The sequence below is a fragment of the Haematobia irritans genome, chromosome 1 (genome assembly GCF_050003625.1).
Source record: "Haematobia irritans isolate KBUSLIRL chromosome 1, ASM5000362v1, whole genome shotgun sequence".
Classification (NCBI taxonomy): Eukaryota; Metazoa; Arthropoda; class Insecta; order Diptera; family Muscidae; genus Haematobia; species Haematobia irritans.
In genome coordinates this window covers 156,869,008-156,887,758 of record NC_134397.1, presented here as the reverse complement: position 1 = coordinate 156,887,758, position 18,751 = coordinate 156,869,008, and the positions used below count along the sequence as shown (strand labels likewise).

At 31.3% G+C, this 18,751-nt stretch overlaps 1 protein-coding gene across 1 annotated transcript in view; it reads left to right on the top strand.

The window, feature by feature from the left end:
- Positions 1–252: 252 nt before the first annotated feature.
- The window catches only part of cv-c (RhoGTPase activating protein), a 382,780-nt gene continuing 364,281 nt past the window's right edge, over positions 253–18,751 (top strand). Inside the window, exon 1 of the mRNA XM_075292001.1 lies at positions 253–309. The gene's annotated coding sequence lies outside the window, so the exon portion shown is untranslated. The remainder of the gene's footprint in view (positions 310–18,751) is intronic.

Here is an 18,751-nt window from a genome sequence, read left to right as displayed (position 1 = left end):
AATATGCATTTCCATTAAAATTAAATCAATAAATAATAAATATGTTTATTATAATTTTTTGAAACTTTAATTCTTTGAAAAATTTTTATTAAGTTAATTTTACGAGCATTTTATTCATGACTTATATGTGGTTTCCAACTTCAAGATTCTTAACTCTTTCCATATCTCATAAATTTCCTTCCATTTCATATAAAAATAATTTCAAAATTTCTTTGAAAATTAATAATCTTTTTATTTTTTTTTATATTTACAGATTTCGTTTACGGTTTGCTACAATAAACAACTTCAAAGTAAAACCGGCTTTGCATAGTAAGTACGCTGAATAATTATTATCCCTCGTATAAATTATATTATACCAATGACTTTAACAATATTTTTGTAGAGTCATGTCTATCACAAAATCAATACCGTTTTAATAAATAAATATTGGTTTTATAACCTACAATTTCCTTTAACCCAGCCCCCTACAAAAAAATCATTCAAACTCTGAAGTTTTTCAATGTGATAGAAATAAAAAAAAAATATTAAATCAAAAATTATTTTAAAACGCCCTCAATTTAATTTGATTTTTAAATGCTACTCTCTTGGCTTAGATAAATTGCCAAAGCTTAATGTTAAGCAAAATTAGCAATCAGCATAAAAATATCAATAATTATAAAATTATAATCTAAAAAGCAATGAGTGTTGAGACAGCACCGAGGCTATCTACACAAGGTTGGGAGTCAGAAAAAAATCTCCTTGGTTCAATTTAAAAATTTAGTTTTACAACCAACCTTTCCAATCTAACCACATTTCCTCTTATCACCCTTCTCTAAACCCCTGACGGAAGTAGGGACAAATCATTTTTGTGTTTTATTTCTTTCGGTAGATGAAACATTTTTAAATTCTTTTAAGCGTACAGTGAAATCAATTAAAGCAAATTTATGACTTTGAACTTGACAGGCCATTTGGACTTTTTATAGATACGTGTTTTTTTCATAGAGATTTAATGGATGTTTCATATCATTTAAGAAATAGAATAAAATTGACAAAAAATATCATAAACATCCAAGTACTCGTCATGTATAATAATGTATGAGGCCACGAGTAAAATACACATAAAGAAAAAATATTTTCCAACCAAACGAAATTATAGACGAATAAAATTCCCCTTTATTAGCAAGAAATTATCTTTAAGAACAACGAATATGACAAGCGACACATCGATTTTTTTGTATTTATTTCAGTTATTATATTTGTTTAGAGGAAATCTCTTTCCTTTAAACACACTGGGCAAATATTTGACAAAAATCAAAAAAGAATCCTTCGCCGCAGCCAAACCAGAAAACCTATTTAGCTCATATTGGATATATAACATTATGGTAGGATTATTTACCAAAAACCGTATCAAGATATTTGGAATAAAAAAAATAAAAATCTGGAAAAATGTTTGACACTCACTTTGGTCAAATATTTGCCTAGTGTGACCATAGCCTTAGAGTCTAAAAAATTTTATTTGTCTAAAAATCCTCATTCCCCGGAATAGAAAACTTTTTTCAGTGTACATCTTTTGACTTGACTTTTGTGAACCCCCCTGTTTAGTAATTATTCCATAAATGGTATTTGATACTGTGACATGAATTTCAATATTTTCTCCCCTTTTTTAGTGATCTATGTCTAATGGGATGGCATAGGAGTGGTCTTGTCTTTGAGTCATTGTTAGAAAGTAGACCTTTTTCTTATCACTTTCAAATTACATGCAACCAAGCAGTCGTCTCTTATTTGTCTAGAATATCGTTAAAACTAGCTTTCATCGCCTCATTGCCCATGTGAGCAAGCATAACGAAATTAACCTAAATAGGGAGTTAATTTCATTTGCTAAAATTTAGAATAGATCATATAATTTCAAGTTTGATTTGTTTTGTCAAACATAGAAAACTTAACAACTATTTAACGGCGGAAAAATCTCTCCAATATCTACATTCGATCAAAAGTCAAAACTATAGATTTTTAAAACATTCCCGAAGCAGCGAACGAATTGCTTTCGACACGGTTTAGGAATCTTTGTATTCTCTTACACAGTAAGTTCGAAACCCATAAAAACATATTTTGTTTTTCATATCGAAAGTGAAAATCTTCTTTGCTTCTATAAAAATATATAATAATAGATATAGGAAAGAAAACTTAAAAAATATTATTATTTTTTAAATTTCTATATAAAATTCTGTATTTATTATTGATCAGTCGATAGGATTTCTGAAATACCAATGAAACTGTTATGACTAGAATGAATATTGAATAAACATTGATTTACCCACAAGTATAAAATTTTATAGAAGTACTTGTGTGCAGTAGTTTGGTAATATTTTTACGCTGTTCCCATTACAATAGGTGAATTGATATTGAAACAAACTGAAGTCGATACATATTATCATTATGCCTGGTTTTAGAATATGTACCACAATAATATGTGTGCATTTATTTGTATATTATTAAATTGTCTTAAAGTCCCTTCTTGGAAAAATGAATTTCAAATGGATGAGCGCAGACGTCTACAGCGTTTGTTATATATTTATAATTATTATTATTTTTCTTTGACGAAGGCTTCATCTGAAGACAACGGCTTCTTAATTTTAATATACAAAAATACTCTTAAACTCTTTCTTTTTCAATAAAAAGTTATATCAATGCTTCGTGCATTTGATTTTTCAGTCGGTTATTTTATTTTAGGTTCTGAAATCTATTTTTTAGGTATTACCCAGCAAACTATGTGGTATGTAATTTGATAGAAATGATTTTTGTAATTAGTATTTCTCAATAAAAAATGTTTCTGAAATATTAATAGAATTGATATGACTAAGATGTTTTCTGAATATACATTGTCATACTCCATGCCTTCATAAAATAATATATAAGTACTTGTGTGCAGTTGTTTAGTAAAATAATTTTGAACAATTTTGTTATCGTCTCGCCAACATTCCTATAGCAATCACTGAATTGATATTGAAAAGAACTGAAGTCCATAAATATTATCATTATGCTTAGTTTTAGAAAATTTATTACACTAACATGTGTGCGTTCATTTTCCACACTAAATTTAACTAGATTTATAATTTTTCTTCAGTTTTTCAATAGATGATTCTTTTTTAGGTATAGCTCCAATATTTTATGATAAAGTGACAGCATACAAAAGGACATGATGATTTAATATAACTTTATTATTCCAAGTATATAAAAAATGATATTTTGACCATCTTCTTTGTACAAATCGTTTCGGTAACTTTTGTAGCAAACATACACCCAAAGAAATTTGTTAGTAGGGACAGCAGAAAAGTCTGCTAAAACAGCAGAAAGTCTGCTGAAAAAGGGACAGCAGTCACTGTTTGCTGAAATAGCAAACATTTCTGCTATTTTTTAAGCTCGATTACAGTAAAACATGTTTTATTTTGGCTGAAACTAATAAAAATGTCAACTGACATATATTGTTTTAACATAATTAAAACAATATCTATAGTATTTGACCAAAAATCTGAATATTTATCGAATTGAGGCATAACAGCAAACAAAATATTTGCTGATCGTATTTAGGAGCTTTAAGTATATTACAGTGCAAAAATATACCAAAAACTACTTTTGGTTCTTAAATATGCTTTGAGGAAAAATTTATAACCTAAAAATTTTCTAATTTGTTGTTCATTAGGTCCTGAAGTACAAAAATATAACAGCAGACCTCGACTGCTGTTTTTAGCAGACTTTTTTCTATGAGTGTATGAAATTATGTTAGTGCTAAGGCGATTATAATAATTTCTCTTTATATAAATACATATTTTGTGTTTTAATTTTTCTTTTGCTTATTTAAAATTCTACTGTGTATGCATGTCTCAATCCAGGCAAAATAAAGTAAATTTTTATATTGTTTTACCATTTTGTAAATAGTACGTTTAACGGCCATATTCATGTAGCTCCGTTTGGCTTTAATTCCCAGTTAACAGAAAGTAAATTGCAAATATCTTCTGTCCGGTTAAGTTTAACTGAAAAATTTTCGGCAGTTAAGTTCCTAACTGTCATATGGGATATATAGGCTAGATGACAGCTATTTATATAATACGGTTTAAAAGTTCGTTAGTTAACGAAGCACTAACGGAGCTTCATGAAAATGGGGGTAAGAATAATAATTTCGATTAACTTTAATGTCGTCTCGACAACGTTCCTATAACATTAAGTGAATTGATATTGAACAGCAGTCACTTCCGTACATATTAGCATTGTGCTCAGTTTTAGAAAATGTAACACTCTAACATGTGTGCGCTGATCTTTTTCTTTAAATTAAACCTTATTTCTCTTCTGTTTCCTATAGATTTTTTTTAGGTATAGCTCCAATATTTTATGTTAGAATGTTTTGTGCAAACAAATGCAATTATTTTAGTATTAATACGGTTATGTTCCAAAGCAATTTTTCATCATATGAAATCATTTTATCTTAATATATAAATCTTTTTATATACATATTTGTTTACTTATCTTTTGTTGGTTTAAAATTTTGCTGTCTATGCATGTCTCTCCCCCGGCCAAATTAACTTAATTTCTAAATTGTTTTACTACACAGAAAAAAATATCACCAAAATATTTCCAATTAAAAAGTTAATTGAAGTTGAAAATTTTTTCAATTAATAAATTAATTGATACAATTAACTTTTTAATCATGATAGAAACATTAAGTTAATTAAGTCAATGATTGAAATTTTTAAAATGTTTAATTAAAAAATTAATTGATACAAATAACTTTTTAATCAAATTCGGAAGACTAATTCAGTTAAAAAAGTTCTGTTTTTTTACTTTCTTAATTAAAAATGTATTTCAAACAATCATTTGTTAATCCAAATAAAAACTCTAAGCCAATCTAACTAAGTAATTAAAAATAGTTACCTTTTTAAAAATAGTTACCTTAATAAATTAATTGCGTTTTGCAATCAACATCAATTAAATTTTTAATTGAATCAATTAAAAAATTAATTGAATTTTGCTGAAAAAAATCAATTAATTTTTTAATCAAGAATTTTTTCTATGCCCAATTAAAACTGTGATTGATACTATCATTTTCGTGATTGAAGACATTTCAATTAAAAAATTAATTGGATCAATTAATTTGGTGATTGAATCAGAGAAAAAATTTTTTGTGTGTAGTTTTACAACTTTGTTTTTGATAATACATTTTGGGACTAAATAATAATATTGAACAGCATTCATGTCGTCGCGACAACGTTCCTGTGACAATAAATGAATTGATATTGAAAAGAAATAAAGTCCCATCACATGAGCTTCATACCTCATTTTAGAAAATGCTTTGCAATACAATGTGTGCGTTTAATTTTTCTTTAGATTCACGATTTTTTTTCCGTTTTCAATAGATGTTTTAAAAGGTATAGTTTTAATATTTTATATAAAAATTTGTTGTTGCAAATGATTTTTTTTTGCCTTAATAGGATTATGCTCTAAGGCAATTTGTCATTATATAAAATCTTTTTTATACAAATATATTTTTTTTTTATTGTCTTAATTAACTTTTTCTTGTGCTGTATATGCATTTCTATACCCTGGGAAAATTCATTTAATTTGTAAATTGTTTTACCATTTTTTTTAATAATACGTTTTGTGACTACCATAAAGATCAAAATATCTTGTATAGACCAAAACATAATAAAGCCATTTTATATTGGTCCATTCATATTTAACTCTTTTTACAATATGCTAAACTAAACATTTCTAAAAACATTTTGTTATTCGCACAGCATGATCCTTGTTTAGTTTTAAGTTAAGTTGTTAAATTTTAACCTTAATGTGAACTAGTTATATTTTTTGTTTTACCATAACAGTTCATGTTTCTTTCTCAGCGCCAAGCTGGCCAAAGATAATAATGACAACAACAACAACAATAACGATGATGGTGTCTCATTAATTTTTATTGATCACGTTTTGACCTAAACTCCCTTGAAAATGTATTTTGCATAAACATTAAAGTTCACAGGGTAAATTGTAAATGGTGTGAAACAAAATATTGAATAGAAAAGTTTTTCTATTTTTCGTAAAAGGAAGAGAATACTTAACTTAAAAAAAAGTACACACAAAGAAAAAATACTTTCCTTCGGAAGGAAATTTTGGACAAACGAAATTCCCCTTTTTCACAAACTAAATTCGTATTATAAGAATGTATCAACAGTGATTTAATCATTGTCTCTAATCTGATTTTTTTGTTCTTAAATATTTTTCTTTTTAAACAAACGACAACTTCACCCAGAGAAGGAATATGATCACCTCAACCATGTTTCAAGAGCAAAATGTTATTTTTGAATGGTGACCATGTAACATGTTTGTCGCAACCATGTTATTTTCTCGGAGATTGTGTGTCTGATTTCGGCAAGCATATTATTTTTGGCGAGAAAAGAACATTTTTGCCATAAACATGTTACATGGTCACCATCCAAAAATAACATTTTGCTCTTGAAACATGGTTGAGGTGATCATATTCCTTCTCTGCGTGTTTGTTAATCTAAAATTTCATTCCTGAGAAAAGAAAAATATTTTTTCAGTGTTCAGATATTGGTGGGAAGTAAATATTAATTTTTGCAAAAAATATACTTATAGGTAACATCCCAGCATTAGTCGCCAAGCATCGCCAACAAAGTAGTGCAAATGTTCTTTGTGGATCCGGAAGTGGTGCAAAATTGGCGTTGAAGCGATGAATTTAACATGGACTTGTCACAGGACAGATGTCAACCATTTCAATAGCCCTTGCTCTGAATTTGAATCACTTTTTAAGGTGTGATCTGAATTCAGTATTTTGGATGTGAATTAAATATTTTGCAATATTTTGCTAAATAAATAATTTTTATAAGTTTTTTTATGATTTTTAATGCATTCTAAAGCTTGTCTGAAACGTTTGATCTCAAATATTTTCAAAAATTCTCAATTTTGTCTAGAATGGATTTAGCATTTTTACCGACAAAATTTAAATAATTTGTTCCATTTTATTAATTTTTACCCTATTTTTTATCTATTTGAAAATAGACAAAAATTACCCATTGAAAATAATTAAAATTACCCATTACAAAATATGAAATATGAAAATATGAATATGAAAAAAGCGAGTTGTAAAAAATTTAACTAACAGAACTTTCTGTGTAGTTAAAATAAATAACATCTTTGGGAGGACATTTTTGGAAGTGCTTTTAAAGTTATGCTTTTAGAAAAACTTCCAAATTTTTTAGCTGGGATTGTAATTCGATATGTTTTTGTCCACTGCGATTTTTTGGAGTCATTAATATGTACAGATAGAAAAGTTATTGTGATATCGACATATGCCCGTTCATTAATGTGAAGAAACAATTTTTTTATTTTTTATTTATTTTTAATATCCGATTTTGTTCACACGTAAAGGAATATTGTATAATTTTCTGCAAAACTTTTCTTACCAAAATAAGTGCATAAATTAACAATGACACAATATCATCTTATTGATTCCTATAATTAAAAAAAATGTTTCCTTTAATCTAACTTTGCCAAGAGCCATTGTTTTTACATTTCAGACCCAAATTGTTGGTATTTTACACTTTTTACAAAATTTTTGTTGTTAATAATAATCTGTTTTAAAACCTAAAAATAACAATTCTCAAATTATCGTGTTTTCCCAAACTCACCGATACAAAAATGTTAAAGCCTTTGGGATTACATTTTGTAACCTTAGCTGCAAAACGCTTTACTCCCAGCATTTGGGTTTGCATCGTACTTATTATTTTTTTCTTTTTTTTTTTTGCTGAAGATTAGTAATACTTATGACGAACAGTTTGAAGTCGTTTTCGAAGTAATTTTGTTTTATATATTGTGTATTTTTTTTAAATTTTGGGTAGCTCTACCATTCTTTCCTTTTGCCCAATAAAATAGATTTTGTCATGGTAGAAGGTGGTTTTGATGGGTGGTGGGCGAGGAGATGAAAGTCAGGGAGTTTGTGGTGTCAGACTAGCGAACTGGCTGGTGTATTGCACACAGGCAATTGTTTATTGAAATGTTTGATTACTTGACTTCTATAACTTGTTTTGCCAATTGCTGAAATAATCAAGCACTGAAAAAGACACAGATCTGGCTACTTCCAAAAAAAAAACACAAAGCTAACCGTGTATAGAAAGCTTAGCGGATGGAAAGACAGACAAATGGTTAAATCGAAAGAGCTTGCGTCAAATAGACAAACAAAGACAACAAACGCCTAGCCAACAATAATCAAAGGCTGGGAGTGAATGCTACAAAATCCCACTTTGCTGAGAAAGAAAACAAAAACCACCCAAAATTATATTTGACTAAATCCATAAAAATGGATTGGTTTGTTAGGATTGTTTGGTTGCTTTCTGTTGGTTTAGAGATGTCGATCAGTATTTGGCAAGATGCATAATGTTTCTGTTCTAAGAATTATAACAAGTGTAGGTCCTTTGTGAATATAAGTAGTCGATGGCGCATGACCTGGTGTGTACCCAACCTAATTATAAACGTTCCTGATACTACAAATGAATTGTTATTTGAAAAGTAATGAAAAGGTGTTCTTTATACCTTTATCTACAAACACCAAATTTAATTCCATCTCTTGTGTGCACCCAATTTGTATTATTTTTCTGGAATTCTATTCATATGTTTCTTTGTAAAATTACATATTTTTGTTTCTTATTCCTCAAATAAAAAACGAATTGATATTAGTAAACTGATGCATAGGCTGTATTCTGCTCTAGTTCTGTATTTAAAAACGGTGACCCAACTGCTTGGGTGCATTCAATATTCCAAAAATAACACCAGAAATTGTTTGATAAATTGACCTGGTGTGTACCCAACCTAATAATAAACGTTCCTGAAACAACACATTAATTGTTATTAAAAAAGTAATGCAAATGTGTTCATTATACCTTTATGTACATTCACAAAATTAAATTCCATCTCATGTGTGCACCCAATTTGAATTATGTCTTGTGGGACTCTATTCATACACCCAATTTGAATTATTTTCTGGGATTCTATTCATACTATTCTTTGTAAAATTACATATTTTTGCTTCTTGTTCCTCAAATAACAAACGAACGAATTGATATTAGTAAACTGATGCATAGGCTGTATTCTGCTCTAGTTCTGTATTTAAAAACGGTGACCCAACTTGGGTGCCTGCATTATTTCAGAATTAACTCCAGAAATTATTTTGATAAAATGCCAATTTATGCTTTGATAGAGTTTTGTTCATAATATTGTTGATTAGCTATTTTTGTTTTTAATTTTGTTTATGAATTGCAATAAAAACCATATAGAGGTCTAAACACATCCGGTCAGCCACCATGGTGCAATGGTCATTTTCCATACAAAGGGTGAAGGGTTCCACTCCAAAGTTTTTCAGAGTTTGCCAAGATGCATAATGTTTATGTTCTAAGAATTGTAACAAGTGCAGGTCCTTGATGAATATAAGTAGTCGATGACGCATAACCTGGGGCCCGCCCAACCTAATTATAAACGATCCTGAAACAACAAATGAATTGTTATTAGAAAAATAACGTAAAAATGTCCATTATATCTTTACTTACGTTAAAAAAATTTATCTCCTTCTCTTGTGTGCAACCAATTTGAAAAATTTTTCTAGAAATCTCTTCAAATGTTTTTTTGTAAAAGTTATACATTTTTGCTTCTTATTCCTGAAACAACCAATGAATTGATATTAGTAAACTGATTCATAGGCGGTATTCTGTTCCAGATCTGCAATTACAAAATGCAACCAAACTGCTTGGGTGCATGCAATATTCCAGAATTAACTCCAGAAATTGTTTCGATGAAATGCCAATTTATACTTTGATAGAGTTTTGATCATAATATTGTTTCCTGTTATATAATCATCTATTTTTATACCCACCACCATAGAATGGTGACGGGGGTATAATAAGTTTGTCATTCCGTTTGTAACGCATCGAAATATCGATTTCCGACTATATAAAGTATATATATTCTTGATCAGGGAGAAATTCTAAGACGATATAACGATGTCCGTCTGTCCGTCTGTCTGTCTGTCTGTCTGTTGTAATCACGCTACAGACTTCAATAATGAAGCAATCGTGCTGAAATTTTGCACAAGCTCGTCTTTTGTCTGCAGGCAGGTCAAGTTCGAAGATGGGCTATATCGGTCCAGGTTTTGATATAGTCCCCATATAAACCGACCTCCCGATTTGGGGTCTTGGGCTTATAGAAATCGTATTTTTTATCCAATTTGCCTGAAATTTGAAATCTGGAGGTATTTTATGACCATAAAGAGATGTGCCAAAAATGGTGAGTATCGGTCCACGTTTTGGTATAGCCCCCATATAGACCGATCTCCCGATTTTACTTCTTGGGCTTATAGAAACCGCAGTTTTTATTCAATTTACCTGAAATTGGAAATCTAGAGGTATTGTAGGACCACAAATATGTGTGCCAAAAATTGTGAGTATCGGTCCATATTTTGGTATAGCCCCCATATAGACCGATCTCCCGATTTTACTTCTTGGGCTTATAGAAACCGCAGTTTTTATTCAATTTATCTGAAATTGGAAATCTAGAGGTACTGTAGGACTACAAATATGTGTGCCAAAAATTGTGAGTATCGATCCATATTTTGGTATAGCCCCCATATAGACCGATCTCCCGATTTTACTTCTTGGGCTTATAGAAACCGCAGTTTTTATTCAATTTACCTGAAATTGGAAATCTAGAGGTATTGTAGGACCACAAATACGTGTGCCAAAAATTGTGAGTATCGGTCCATATTTTGGTATAGCCCCCATATAGACCGATCTCCCGATTTGGGGTCTTGGGCTTATAGAAACTGTAGTTTTTATCCAATTTGTCTGAAATTGGAAATCTAGAGGTATTTTAGGACCATAAAGAGGTGTGCCGAAAATGGTGAGTATCGATCCATATTTTGGTATAGCCCCCATATAGACCGATTCCCCAATTTTACTTCTTGGGCTTCTAGAATCCGAAGTTTTTATCCTATTTGCCTGAAATTGGAAATCTAGAGGTATTTTCGGGTCACAAAGAGGTGTGCCGAAAATGGTGAGTATCGGTCCATATTTTAGTATAGCCCCCATAAGAACGATCTCCCGATTTAACTCCTTGGGTTTCTAGAAACCGTAGTTTTTATCTGATATGCCTGAAATTGTAAATATTCTGGTATTTTAGGCTCACAAAAACGTGTATCGGATTAAGTTTATATCGGTCCATTTGGTAATGCCTCCATATAGACCGACTTCACTTCTTGAGGGTGTAGAAGGCGCACTGATCATGAAAATTGCTTGAAACTCAATGTAAAATTTCCAGATTTTACTTCTACAGATTTAAGATTTCAAATCAAGACGTTATTTTATAATTTTCTTGCACACTTACAAGAGATGTTAATGATTCCTCTAAACCTCAAACAAAAATGGTTCTTATAAATCCAGAATGTGATATAGTCCTCATAGGTGAAATCTTTAAATTTATCTTCGGGTTGTGTCCTCAAGTCCTCAAGCCCTCCTGAAATTTCAAAGGAAACCCTAATATTTGGTTCATGGTGGTGGGTATTTAAGATTCGGCCCGGCCGAACTTACTGCTGTATATACTTGTTTTTTTTAATTTTGTTTATGAATTTCAATAAAAACCACGACGCTTAATTATAAAGGTTCCTGAAACAACAAATGAATTGTTATTAGAAAAATAACGTAAAATTGTTCATTATATCTTTACTGGCATTCAAAAAATTTATCTCCATCTCTTGTGTGCACCCAATTTGAAAATTTTTCTGGTATTCTCTTCATATGTTTCTTTGTACAACTACACATTTTTGCTTCTTATTCCTGAAATAACCAATGAATTAATATTAGTAAACTGATTAATAGGCGGTATTCTCCTCAAGATCTGTATTTACAAAATGCAACCCAACTGCTTGGGTGCATGAATTATTCCAAAAATAACTGCAGAAATTATTTTGTTAAAATTCCAATTTATGCTTTCATAGAGTTTTGTTCATAATATTGCTTCCTGTTATACTTTCCGTACAAAAGCTCATGGTTTCCATCCAAAAATTTTCAGAGTTTGTTTATTCCCTCTCAGGTATCAGGCATCAGGTATGAGGGCTTCAAAAATTCTCTAAGTCGTTCGGCTACAAAAAGAGGGCCCTTGTCATGGATCTAAACATAGAATCGGGCTTCACTCATTGATAGGAGATAATTTCACCACCTGTAGTATCATTTACGGTGAAATTTATGAGTGTTTAAAAACTTTTCTAAGAGAGTTCAGCGGAATGTTAAACGCCATTCGGACTCAGAGGACTGTTGGCATTGAGCTAAACCCAGAATAGGGCGGCACTCATTGACAAAAGGGAAGTTCATAAACAGGAAGAGCCATTGTAACTACCCTAGGATAGGTTAGGTTAGGTGGCAGCCCGATGTATCAGGCTCACTTAGACTATTCAATCCATTGTGATACCACAGTTGTGAACTACCCTAACTGGACCTATCTCCCCAAATTGATATTCAAAAATCACCAATAATTTGCGATTGACATCACTATTTGTTGTGGTACTACTGCTGCATTTGCAATTTGACGGAAAATGGTATTCGAAACTCACGAATAATTTGTGATTGGCATCCCTATTTCTTATGGGATTGCAGCAGTAATTCCACAACAAATTTGCGATTTGACGAAAAAGCTATACCCTACGAGCTATCCAGCAGTATGGTATGGCCTTCCCAGATTGATATTCGAAAATCCCCAATAATTTGCTATCGACATCCCTATTTGTTGTGGGATTACAACTGCATTTGCAATTTGACGAAAAAGCTATGCCATCCGACTGCAATCGCCATCATGGCCGCCGTTACAATTGCCATTGCCGCCGTTGTTATGGGTGAAGCTGCAATTTTTGGTAAAAGGTGTGTCAGTAGTTAATGCAACTGACTTGAAAAGTAAACAACTTCAACCACACAACACCACATGCTACGGTATTCAATGACGGTGTAGTACTTAATGCCTTTGCAAGTAGACAAACCATGTCAGCAATAGCACAGCAAACATTTTGTTGCTGCTGGCAACTGTTTTTGCGCGCTATTGTCGTTAGCGCTAGACATGCTTACTGCATTTTGTTGGTTGGTTGGTAGTTCGCTATGGCTACACTAGTTGGCCGTTTCGGTGATGACGGCAATCTTGTTGGCGTTGCTGTGAATTGTATTGTTGCCACCAAGTCTATGCCACGGTTTAAGTTTGTCATTGTTTTGCATGCGTTCTCTAAAATGTTTTTGAAACCAAGAAAACAAAAAAAGATTTTTTCCAATTCGTTGATTTTAGGCTATGTCAGGCAAATTTTTGGGCCCGTCTTTCCGTCTGACTGTCGGTCGTTCTTTGCTTTGGCAAAATCAGTGGCGGTCTCTTGATGACTACAGCTTCAACTGCCATCACGTGGCGCAATCAATAATCCATAGGCACGCAAACACTTTACTCCCAAAAAATGAGAGAGGAGAAAAAAAAACAAATCGGCACTACCAACTAAAAATCCATGACGACGTCAATGAAACCTTAAAGCCTTAAAAAGCAAAAAAAACCCAAAGTGGGAAGTGGGTTAATGCAACCAAATTTACAGTCCAAACGTCTATATGCCTTGGAATACAACTACGACAACAAAAGTGATTGTTGCATGGTGCACCGGGCATGGTTAAAATTAATTTTTATTTTCTTTACGTTTTTTTCACAAATAACGGCTCCCTCACTTTGCCAAAGTCTAAACATAGTTAGTTAGTCAAAGATGAGGTGAATTGTACACCCGCAGGCAGAGAAATTATGGGTAAATCTCTTCACGAGCTATTCTTTATTATCGTTTTTTTCCCAATGCAAATTATTTTGTTTATTTCACAAAAGTAAGAGAAAAACAAATCCCATTTGGGCAATATGAGCGGCCATGACTATTTAATTTAATTAATTAATTTATATTTTAACAAAAAGCTTTTAGGCTATACCAAATAAGGAGCAATTGTCATGGCCTTCGTGGAATTTTCAATTTGAGATTTTTCATTTTAGAAAGGTTGCACTTTCTCTGTATTCATTTGCGATCATGTGTGAAGAAACATTTTCTAGGGAATTGAAGTTTGATTTTTTTGGAAATGCAAGTTGGCGAAGTTAAGCAAATACGAAGTTCATCATTAATAATAAGCCACCGAAATTTCTACTATAAAATTTTTTATTTAATATTTTTATGTTAGCCTGATATCAATGCAGGCTAGTTTAATGTCCAAATTGTTTATACTACATATTATTACAATATTTATTCGAGCTTATTGCATAAGAAAATTTACTATTAAGCTATTGAAAAGAAAATTCCAGATACACAGAAAAAAAACGTCAGTTGTAAAACTGATGGTAAAATTAACTTATTTTTATTGTCAAAAATTTATTTTATTTTTAAAATTTTGTAAGAAAATTTCCCCAGCCCAACGATTGTTTCTTTATTCCAAGTATGTCTCAAAGATATTATGAAGTAAATGGCATTAAAATTTCAATTTCAAATTTCATACAAATAAGTTCAATTCTAACCAAAACAGAAGAAGTTTTTCATACACTTTTCAAAAATAGTAAGAATGAACTACAGGGTGTTTAAAATGGAAATGATCTGGCGCCTAAGATTTTTTTTATTTTTAGTTAATTTTTTCTTTTCGAGAAGGATGCATTTCGTAAATGGTAGTTACAATATCAAAAATTTCAGAAAATTCTCTTTAATTTAACGAATCTTAAAATTTGGAATACAATTTAGTTCAAATTTCTCACGAGATAGTTCAATTTTCCATAATATATTTTACTTTTTTTACTGTGTATCAATCTATACCAACCTGACTATACATATGCTTCATCGCTGGCTAATTTAAATTTTCATAGCCTTTAGTATAGATCTGGCGGGGGATATGATCCTTTTTAGTCTTATATATTAATTTCTTGTGAAAATTACATAAGAGAGTTATTCTTCCCAACCACTTTTCACCACAACTGTACATCATCTTCTCATGTAACTACAATCCCTTAACCATATTTTTGATTTCTATTTGTTCCCTACGGGAAATTGGTGCAAATTGCCATTGACGGACCTATCACAGAACTGGTACCTGTGCTCCAGTTAGTTGCAATTTTTAAATAGTCGTAATTTATTTATTTCCGTACTCGTTTGATATTAAAATCTTAGATCCATTAAAATTTTAATGGATCTAAGATTGGATTGGGATGTCCCAATTGAAACAGATTTCTAAGAGTTTGTCCGAGACTGGTTCCTTAGGACCTGTATATGGGGTGCTCCTGCGAAATTGTCCCAGGACGTGTCCTTTGGGATGAGTCCAAGACGCGTCCTAAAATGTAAATTTACCCCGTCAATGACAAACCCATGTTAAAGTGACCGGTCCCTTCCATACGTTTTGACCAGAACTGGGACTGGTCCATACACACCAGGGACTAGTCCTGCACCAGTTCTGTGGTTGATCCCTTTTCTACACAAATTTTTCATTTTTGGTACAAATTATTAACAAAAAAACTACGTTTTTTCTATGATTGTGAAACGCCGTTCGAATTTGGCTATAAAAGGAGGTTCATTGTCAATGAGCTAAACATAGACATTGATGAGAGACAAGTTCAACACCTGTCACTATACCTTTTTGGGTTTGAAAAGAATGCCTCCAATTCATCAGTCCCGCATTACTAATTTGCAGTTTATTATTTAAATATTTAATACGTACTCAATGAAAAAACAGTGAAACATAAACGTTCCTGAAACCACAAATGAATTGCTATTGGAAATGTAATGTAAGGGTGTTCATTGTAATTTTATCTACATTTAGAAAATTGAGTTCTAACCCGTGTGTGCAGCTAACTTCAAACTAACTTCTGCAATTCTCTGCGTACGTTTCTTTGTAATACTGTAAATTTTGGTATATACTCCCTTCTTTAGATCTGACGAGGCTTTGGTATGAATCAATACTGTCAATAGTGCCGTATATACCGAACGTTATCTGTTTTCAATCCTGCAGTATTTATCTGCGCTCCCATATTTTTAGTTTATTATTTAAATATTTATTACGAGCTCAATTATAAGGCAATGTAATAAAACGTTCCTGAAACAACAAATTAATTGTTATTAGAAATCTAATGAAAAGGTGTTTATTGTATGTTTAACTAGATTTAAAAAATGTAACTCCATTCCTTGTGTGCAGCCACCATGAATTATTTTCCTGCAATTCTCTTCATAAGTTTCTTTGTGAAAATACACATTTGCGTTTCTACTCCCTAAAATAACCAATAAATTGTTGTTAGTAAAATGATTCGACGGCGTTATTCTTCTCGGGGTTTATGTAGTGGATCCACATTTCATCACCAGTAAAAATAAAAGCTATTATGAATAAAAATGAAAACTATAATAAATAATAATTAAAATAATTAAAATTTCGGGATGATATTTCCACGATTTTCGATTGTAGTTTTCACGCAGAATTTGGGGCCCCAAAATTGATTATTTTTGATCTAAGGTAAGGTAAGAGTTCGAATAAATGCGAATTAGTGATTGAATCCATTACCAAAGGCCTGCTAGTAAACACGATTTCATTGCAATTATATCCATACTATAAAGAATTTCCTTCTTTATTTCACTTTCTATAAATGTTTCATGAAATAATTACCTTCACAAATGGAAAGAGAAATTTTCCCCGGAATCCGCCACTTTATCTAATTATTAATGAATCTATTTAATTACTAAGAGAAAATGTGATCAACCAAAAAACTTTGGCAGAATCATATATTGGCCTTTCTAGTTTACATATATGGTATATTAGTAATAATTGATGAATTTCTGAACTAAGAAAATTAATTATAATTTTCACTGCCCTCGAAACTGAAACCTACATATTTCACACACACACACACACACATTCTTGTCAATCATTATTCTCTAGTCTCAAGATCCCAGGCAATATGTTTCATTAGCTAAAATGGCGCCCTAAGATGTCTTTCTCAGTTTTTTATTCTTTTATTTTCTACCATTTACACTTCATCTTTTATGGTTGAATGTGGAACCTTACTCATTCGACACTATCGTCATCACAATACTAATTATGGTTAATAACACTTAACTACCGATAATTAATGGAAAATGTTGCACCACATTACAGCCTTTATTCCACATGATCATCGTCATCTTCAGCATTGTCAGAAATATTTCAGCCACTGTAAAGAATCCCTCATGGGATGCCGACAATGTGAAATACAACGAACATGCAACAAGTCTAGATATAGTTGATGATGATGACGATGAGTTTTTGAAGAAATGTCAATTCCAAATGTTATGCATTTGAAAGGGGCTAAGGGATACTCTAAGCTGTACTAGGGTTTCATATGAGAAGTATGTCAGTTCCTGTTTGCTGGAGTAAAGAATTACCCATGAAATGCCTATAATGTGAAGTCTTTTACAATAAATCCAGATGAACTCTATATTGCAAGAATTTTTTAATAACAATTCCCAACATAATGTCTTCGAGTAGGGGCTAAGGGATTCCGGCTACTATCCTCATTGAAACTGTAACATTTGTGATATATTTTTTACTCCTAATAAAATCTAAAAAAAAAAACAAAACTGTTAATTTGTTATTATTGAAGACTAAAACTAAAACTGCAATAAAGGAAAAAATAAAACTAAAAACCACAAAGGAATCACCTAATGCCCCCTCTCTTTCCGTATATGTCCCAACCCAAACAACAAATGATTTTATAGGCCCGCTTCCATATGAACGTCTCAAAGTCATATATCAATCCATAAAGGTAATAAAAGTCAAATAGAGGGGGAAGCTAACAACAACGATGACAGATATTATAACAGGGCTGTTGGGCTTTAGCAGCAACAATTCCATGCTGCTGCCGCTGCTGGTTGGTGCTCCCTAGTTGTCTGACAATTGTTTTTGCCATTGCAACGCAGAATTTCAATTCGTTTATTTTTATTTCTTTTTATAGTTGTAATTAAAAATTTCAGTGAGTTTTACAAAATTACCCAAAATCCGATGGAAACGTTCATATCCCAGTTGTATGGCATGAAATGGTTGGGCAAAGGAAATTACCGATGACAGCTATAAATTTCTTATAATTAAAGTAAAAGTTTTGAAGAATTAAATCCTCCACTTGAATGGGTGAAAATGAAAGCTTCTTGTGCTTAATTTTTCTCAGCGTTTTACATGCAAAAAATATAAACAATTAAATAAATAAATAAAAAATACAGTATTTACCCGATACTGGAAATGACTTAAGCTCCCTCACAACGGATGAGGTGGATTTTGCTTTCGATTTTAACAAGTCAGATACACGCATTTGTTTATTTTTATTTACGGTGACAAACTGTAAATCTTCTAGTTGACATTTTTTGATTGTAATAGAGATTTATTAATTATTTACAAATATTTATTTTTAAATAAAGGGGGTTGACATCATAGGAAAGATTAATGGTCGGACACAAATTGGATTAAAAAAAATTAAAGATGAAGTTATATAAACACTTCTTTAAAAATTATATTATGGAAAAAATGTAAAAAAATTATTTAGTTCTTTTAACTAAATTTTCTATAGGTACATAATTTTTGTTATTTTAATTTGAAGCAGAATTGCAGCAGTCTGTCTTCTTTTCCATCGATAATATAATAATGAAGACATCTAGAAGGTTTATTTCATAATAATATCA